Source organism: Ailuropoda melanoleuca, chromosome 7, assembly GCF_002007445.2.
Source record: "Ailuropoda melanoleuca isolate Jingjing chromosome 7, ASM200744v2, whole genome shotgun sequence".
Lineage (NCBI taxonomy): Eukaryota > Metazoa > Chordata > Mammalia > Carnivora > Ursidae > Ailuropoda > Ailuropoda melanoleuca.
This window is the reverse complement of record NC_048224.1, coordinates 114,417,759-114,425,686: the sequence shown is the minus strand read 5'-3', so window position 1 is coordinate 114,425,686 and position 7,928 is coordinate 114,417,759.

The following is a 7,928-nucleotide window of genomic DNA, read 5'->3' as shown; positions in this document are numbered from 1 at the left end:
AGCCATGCCCTCCCTCTACCCTTCACATTTGAGATAGTCATAATTTTGCTGTTATTAATCCAGATTACTCCGTTCTCCCAGTGTCTTTTTTTTAACAACCTGCCCATGCTCTTGTTAATTATCTTATTAAATTCTCCAGAAATTATAGCACATGAGTGTGTCATCATTTTTCTCTTAGGACTGACTGATAAAAATAACTTGGCAGTAGATCCCACAACTTTCTGACTAGTTTTATACTTTAAAATAGTCTCTGTTATTCAATTTAACTCCAACTCTTTTCTCCTTAAACATATTAAGTGGGGAAGTGGGTAAAGAAAAAGGACAGGTATTCTCCAACGGTGTCACAGCTTACTCTTGGGTTGACTGTTTCCCTACACCAACTGGCTGCTACAGGCGCCATCTACACACTGGCTCTGGTAGTGCAAAGGTGGAAAGAGCTCTACCCTGGTTGCAACTCTGACAGTCCACATCAACTCAATCACCTGGTCTCCCCAAACCCTCTTGTTGCTGTGATTCTTGCCCAGCAGGTTTCTTTTCTTTTATTTCCTTCTTTTTTTTTCAAGATTTTATTTGTTTATTTATTTGACAGAGAGCACAAGTAGGCAGAGTAGCAGGCAGAGGGAGAAGGAGAAGAGAGCCCACTGAGCAGAGAGCCCAATGTGGGGCTCAATCCCAGGACCTTGAGATCATGACCTGAGCCAAAGGCAGCTGCTTAACCGGGTGAGCCACCCAGGTGCCCCTCAGCAGGTTTCTCAATCTCTGAAATGCTTAGTTGATGCTCTCCCTATCCNAGCCCAATGTGGGGCTCAATCCCAGGACCTTGAGATCATGACCTGAGCCAAAGGCAGCTGCTTAACCGGGTGAGCCACCCAGGTGCCCCTCAGCAGGTTTCTCAATCTCTGAAATGCTTAGTTGATGCTCTCCCTATCCCTACCCTTTATTTGATTTGCTAGTTATATATGGGGAGAAATACTCAAACCTTATGCTGATGGCTTATGAGCAATGATTGCTTCTCTTGCCTCAGGCTATGATATATGAAGCCTGGAGAAGGAGATATAAACTCACTGGCTGGGAAGACTTTAAAGTCCTGAAAAAGGTGTTGTCCCAGATTATTTTCAGTTTTTCCTTTTCATTTTCTTTCTTTTTTCCTTTCTTTCTTGCTTTTATTTTATTTTTATTTTTGGAATCTGAGATATTTAAAGTCATTGGATCATACATTATCGTTTATGCAACAGAAAAAGCTCCCCTTATTATACAGTTACATTTACAAAAAAAATGAATATACCATTCATTACAGCCTCTCAAGAAGTATTTATTAAACTAAAGACATGTACTTCTTTCCATTAAAAAGTTACACAAAAATAACATGATAGTCCATCAAGTGTTCAATCAAATGGCTAAGAACAAGTTTTTATAGCAACATTAGAGTTCAAAATGAATGACAGGTGTACAAGAGATTATTAAACTTTTTAAAAATATATTTGAAAGTTTTAATAATGAATGATTTTATAAGTATTACAAATGCAAAACAAATACATCTATCACCACAAACTGTAGCCCACATTGGTGCTCCTCTCTCTGCTACACTTAAAATAAAATTCAAACCCTTTAACTAATCTAGCCCTTGCCTGACTTACCACAGTCCCTCTGACTCATTTTGCTCCTGCTGTACTGGTAATTCTTTTAGGTTAATGAAAAAAACAAGTTTTTTCTTCCTGAGATAATTTGCCATACTTGGAATCCTTGGTAACATTCAATTCCTGTTCCTTACGCAGCTGGCCCCTTGTCACTCTTCAGAATTCATCCTAAGTAGTGCCTTTTTGCTGTGGTTTTCTGTGATCAATGTGTCCAAAAAAAGCTTCCATCACTCACATAATTCTCTCTCAGAGCATCCTGTTTGCTCCCTCCATAATCTGTACCACTGCTTCCAATACTATGTTGCCAGATCTTTCAATGTATTAACATTCCCTATTTTATTTAACTTTGTATCCCTATCATGCCTGGTATGTAGAAGCCACTCAAAAAGTGCCTGATGCATGACGAAATCTAGTTTGAATAAATCTGAATGAATAAATCTAGCTCTTTACTTTCAAATAAACAATAGAATTGGACTGTGGTAGATGAAGAATTAGATCCCACTCTAAAATACTTTTTACCCACTAAGTTCTAGTGAAATGTTGTTTTTAGCTCTGGCATTATATTGCTGAGAAAGTTTTATGCAAAGGCCATCATTGTCTCTAAAATATTTTGTATTTGGTTTACCTCCAGTGTAGTTATTAATAAAACTATCACAGCTGTTTCATAATGTCTTTATTAATCCCATTAACTTTGAGTTAATTCAGATCTTCAGAAAACAAACACAAATAAAAGAATTCCCAACAGAATATTCAGTTGCAGTGTTAGCAAATATCAAAGAAATCAATCAAGACAGTAGTTTACTTAAAGCTTCATTTATAAAGGTATAATCAGCAACATTTCTTAATCCCTTTGTCAGGAAGAATAAATGTCCAATTTGTTTTTTCTGACCACTTGCTCAAGTACCAAACACCTGTACTGTATAGATATAGCATTAATCATTCTACCATCCGTCTATGTCTTTTTTCAGTGTCTTGATCTTGCCATTATTGTTCTCAGCTTACCATCTCAAGACTTTTTCTATGGCTTATGAGGAGTTTACATTTGCTGTAAGCTATATATATACACAGTGAAACAATACACTGTTGAGATCACATCTTTCATTAAGGACGTGTTCAAGTTCAGTTGACTTATACTGAATATTTACATATTTACAGGCCAGTTGGTTATTCTCCTATTAGTAAAAGAATGTATTTAAGTATTTGAAATTCTCACATCACATGTAAAGTTTATGTTAATTTTGACTAGAGATAAAAGCAGCAATTGAATAAAGAAAACTATGAGAAACTTAAATGAAGCCTCTGACCTTGAAAAGTAGAGAAAAATAATCAGCTATAAAAACAAGGAAACAGGGGCGCCTGGATGGCACAGCGGTTAAGCGTCTGCCTTCGGCTCAGGGCGTGATCCCGGTGTTATGGGATCGAGCCCCACATCAGGCTCCTCCGCTATGAGCCTGCTTCTTCCTCTCCCACTCCCCCTGCTTGTCATCCCTCTCTCACTGGCTGTCTCTATCTCTGTCGAATAAATAAATAAAATCTTTTAAAAAAAAATTAAAAAAAAATAAAATAAAAACAAGGAAACAAACAACAAGCTGTAAAAACATTCAGGAAAACAATGAAATATAGCATGTAAACAAAAAGAGAATGCTCTGGAAGTTAATAGTGAAAATAAAAGCATACATTAGTAGAACAGAATCTGTGAGAAAAGGGAAGAAAATAGAGTAAGATTTAGGTAGATGAAAAGATCATATGAAGGGTAAGAGAAAAAGGCAATGTGGCACAAAATGGATCTGGTCAGAAGCAAAAGGCAAAAATTGGGAAGCAGAAAAATAGAAAAAGAAGGTGAAAGTACGAGAGAGAAACTAATATAAAGAAAAGACTAGAAGAAACTTATAGGGGAACCAAGTAAAGTGTAAAGGGAGACTGAAAACAATGAAGAAAATGTTCACCCGAAGAACAATTACACTTATTCATTAAATATGACCATTATATTTTATATGCTGTGGAATAAATAGCCAAGTCCCTGGTTACTCCTGCAGTACTGGAGCCGTAATCACAAATCCTAAAGGAGCCTCACAAGCAATAAAATTAATGAGACATCTGGTACAGAGAATATGCTTCCAGCTGTAGTCAATGGATGCCATTGTGGGAATGGAGATAGTGTTTCCAGTTCTTATCTTTAAAGAGTAAATGGGCATGTTTGACATTTTATGCCACCTACCCTAAATCTATTCTTTTCTTTTTACTTGCAAATAAAAATATTGATTTTGGGGGGACAGCAAGTGCTCAACTCTAGTCATTATTTTCCAGGTCTTTTCATCTGAAGATAGCTATATGAATCAGCAGTGAACAGTGAGAGTAAATCCGCTGTCCTGGGTTCTAGGACTGTGGCAAAGCTTTTGCTTTCCTCAAAAAGCAGTGGAAATCTAGATTGTGGTGTGAATTATTTCAAATGTTACTCATATTTTAATACTATTTCTGACAGATAAAATATGTCAGCAGTTCAGATCCTGACCATAGACCACAGAACTGTGACCTCTATGTATTGATTCATTTTGGCAAATGAGCCCAAATTTCCCATTCTAAATGAATGTTTTGCATTCAGAGTAGCTGTTTGTAAAGAACTAAATTTATTCTAAAGAATTCTATTTATATATTTTTATCCTTATTGAATAAAGGATTTATTATATGGATAAGATTTTTCACATCCATATTTTCTTCAAGTTTTCCCAGTGCCCTTGGATGTTGTCCATTGTCTCTTTTTTGATGTTCCTACTTTTTTAAACTGTTCTCTGTCCTCTGTGAAATTGGGATTCAGTTCTTACTTTAACCAAAACGTGACTTCAAAAAAGAAAGATTCCCAGATGTTCCCCACCTCCAACTTTAGAGATAGCAGAGGGCACAGCACCAAGGGGACAGCAGAGTTATATGGGAAAGAGACAAGGTTCAGTCATTGCAAGCAAAACCAACAACCAGCATTTTTCTGGCTATCTTATAGGAAACTAAAGCTGCTGGTAGAACACCATTAAAACACTGAGCAAGTGCCAAAGAAAGCACAAAGCATTTCTTTAGAATAAATAATAAGGACCCAAAGAACAGAAAGTGCCATCACAATAAAGAGGATATGGCGGAATGACAACTTTGGGCACATTGGGAAGAATCCAAAGAACTTGCATGATACACAAAAAGAGAAGTAGCCTGGGATAGATGTGACATTGATCGCTAGGTCAAACTGGCCTAGAAAATTTCAAGCTACTTATCAGTAAGAAACTAAAAAATCTCTCTAACTATTGGTATGTCATAATGTATATATTTGTCGTTTAGTTAGGTATATGATAAAATGTACGTAGTTATCATTCCTCACTAAGAATTCAGTACTTGTCAATATAGTTTTTTTGGGTATCCTGTGTTGAAGAACCTATGCCCAAAATATCAAATATAGATGCATGAATTGACAAAACTTACTTCATGTTAAAAATCAATTCTGGTGTATATGATAGAGATAAGCAAGTAGCATTTTTAACAAAATACTGCCTTCACACACATTTATTTCTTTTGGCTGTTTTACTAATAGAGTAATTCTCAGTTACATGAATTATGTTGATAATGTGTGTATATATTATAATTTGATGCTATAAGATATGTATATACGTTTGTGTATATATATATAATTTTTGTTAGTAATAAACTTTTTTTCTTTTATTTCTGCACACCATTCTAAAATGATCTTTTAACATGTTATCCATTCTGGGTTTTTTGTTGTTGTTGTTAGTGTTACTTATAATTTACAATAAGATTGTAGGATGTTATTTTGTAATTATCCTGAACTACATCTCTATATAATTTTGCAGAACCTATAAGTTTGTGGATAGTTTTCCTCAACATAGATAAATTCTTATTTCCTTACTGAATATCAGTTGAGTTGTTTTAGTTACACTTTGATGTCAGATAACATAGTGACTTGTTCCTCTATAAAACTTATGTTTGTATTTGCTCAAAAATATTTAATGGAAAATCTCTTCCTATGCCTGTTCCAAGCTGATAAATGAGAGACCATTCCCATGCCTTTGCACTGTCAATATGTTTTCTTGCTGGTCCACAAAGCAAACTTACAGCTATAAGTCAGAATGCACATTGTCTATTTCCTTAGGCTTTGTCCAGCTACAAAAACAAAAAAATTTAGTATTTGTTCTTCACAATTTTACTCTTTCCCATGGAATTTATGCATACTCAAAAAATAATCTAGAGGTATATTTTCTCTAGACGTGCCACATAAGCTCCCATACACATCACACTCTGGAGTTAAAATATTTGAAAGAATTATGTTTAGCATGTTTATCCTTTATTTATTTTTGGTCAGACCTAAGGCCTCTCTTTTAGACTCTGGTCTGTGATTCTGTGGTTGAATTTGCACGACATTGCCTGATGCCTTCTTCTATGATTTTGACAGTTAGAGACACTTGGGTATTAAAATTTATGGGAAGAGAAGAAACTTCCTAGCTCCAGTTTAAGCATCATATCAGCTGTAGAGCACAAGTTCCAGGTCTTCTGTCATTGCTAGCAACAGTCATGATTATGGCTCTCAGAGGCTCTAACATCTGCCAACTACATCGTTTTGTTGTTGTTGTATGAGATCTTTGGTCTAAGAACTAATAGTGCCATGATCTTCTCAGAGATCTGAGCACTAGCTATGTGGTGTGTTCCTCAGACGTCTGATCACATAGCATGATGATCAGTTCCTGTGGTCAGTTTCTGCAGTATGGTCCCCAACCCTTTCTTTTATGTTTTTTTCAGCCTAGAAGTGGTAACTGCTTCCTCCATTAATGATATGTGTGTTATAGGGGTGCCTGGTCATGCAGTTGGTTAGGCGTCCGACTTGGTTTCGGTCCAGGTTGTGACCTCAGGGTCATGAGATCAAGCCCTGCCTTGGGCTCCGTGCTCAGTACAGAGTCTGCTTAAGTTTCTCTCCTTGTATCCCTTGCCCCACCCCCCTTTCTAAAGTAAATAAATACATCTTTAAAAAAATAATTTAAAAAATAATTCACCTACAGCATGGGCAAAAAAGCTATTTATTATTTTATTGTTTTGAGTTTTTTTTCAAAAGTGTAATTTAAATATAGTTGTAACAGGGACCCTTAGCCCTGCATTTCTGAAGGCTTCCACAGCAGCCCTAATCTCTGTAATTAGCACTGGGATGTGACATTCCTTTCTCCATATACATATTCAGAGGCTTCATGTGGTGTTTGGGTTTTGTTTCATTTTTGTTTTTGGTTTTTTGCCATAATAATTCACCCCATAAGTATGAGAACCAAATGTAGGTATTCTTCCAGTTTTTAAATATAACTATATTATTAGAATCTGTCTATGTAGCTATAAGATATTTATGCAGACCCACTAAACACTGTATGAGATGAACTGGTGTCAAAACTACCTTTTTGAACTGACTTCCATAAACCCCAGTGTAGCCAATGGGCCATATGCCATCTTTAATTTCTAGGTACTAGTGTCAAAATCAGAGTCAATGTCTAGAAATCAACCAAATCTTCCTTTTCAATGGTGCTCAGTAACAACAGAGAAAAGATTGCAAGACCCTTTGGAGAAAGCTTAGAGGAAGATTTATGATTTATATAGCTGAAGAAACTCTGACATCCCTTTCAAATAAACTGAAAACTGAGTGAGAGGCCGTGACTGTCTGTTGTGATGATTCAAATAAGGTCTCTACCTTATCCAGAGTTTATGTCACATAGATCGTGTGATGCTTTAATAGATTGCCAATCTATTTAAATCTTTGAATCCTGTGATTAATTGCCATCTGCCAAAAATCTATGAGATTCAAAACATTCTCAATATTTCCTTGTTTCTAATGCACATTTTTGAACATGTGTGCCTGTCCTTCTTTGATGTGTGTTTTGTCAAGCAACTACCATCCTGGGATCCCTCATCCGTACTGTAAAAAGAAAGCCCATCTCAATGGAGACATTTCTACCATCTTCCTCACATGTGTAGACAGGAATACAGATGTGCACTTCGGCAATACTGCCCTCCCTTTCCGTTCAGTCACGTATTACCAGTGCCTTAGAGAAGGAATGTCCTCTCAGCCCTCTTTTGCTATACAGTCAGAGAGCAGATGGCATAGGATGCCCCTAGTTCTACATTCCTATTTCCCTAAGCTTTTGGATTTTTTCCCTCTATATTATTTTAGACAATTTCTGATATTTCAGCCTCACTGAGTGCTGGCAACCATTAAGCCCAGATTTCAGTCAACAAAGCAAACAAATTATTAGAGCAGATTTC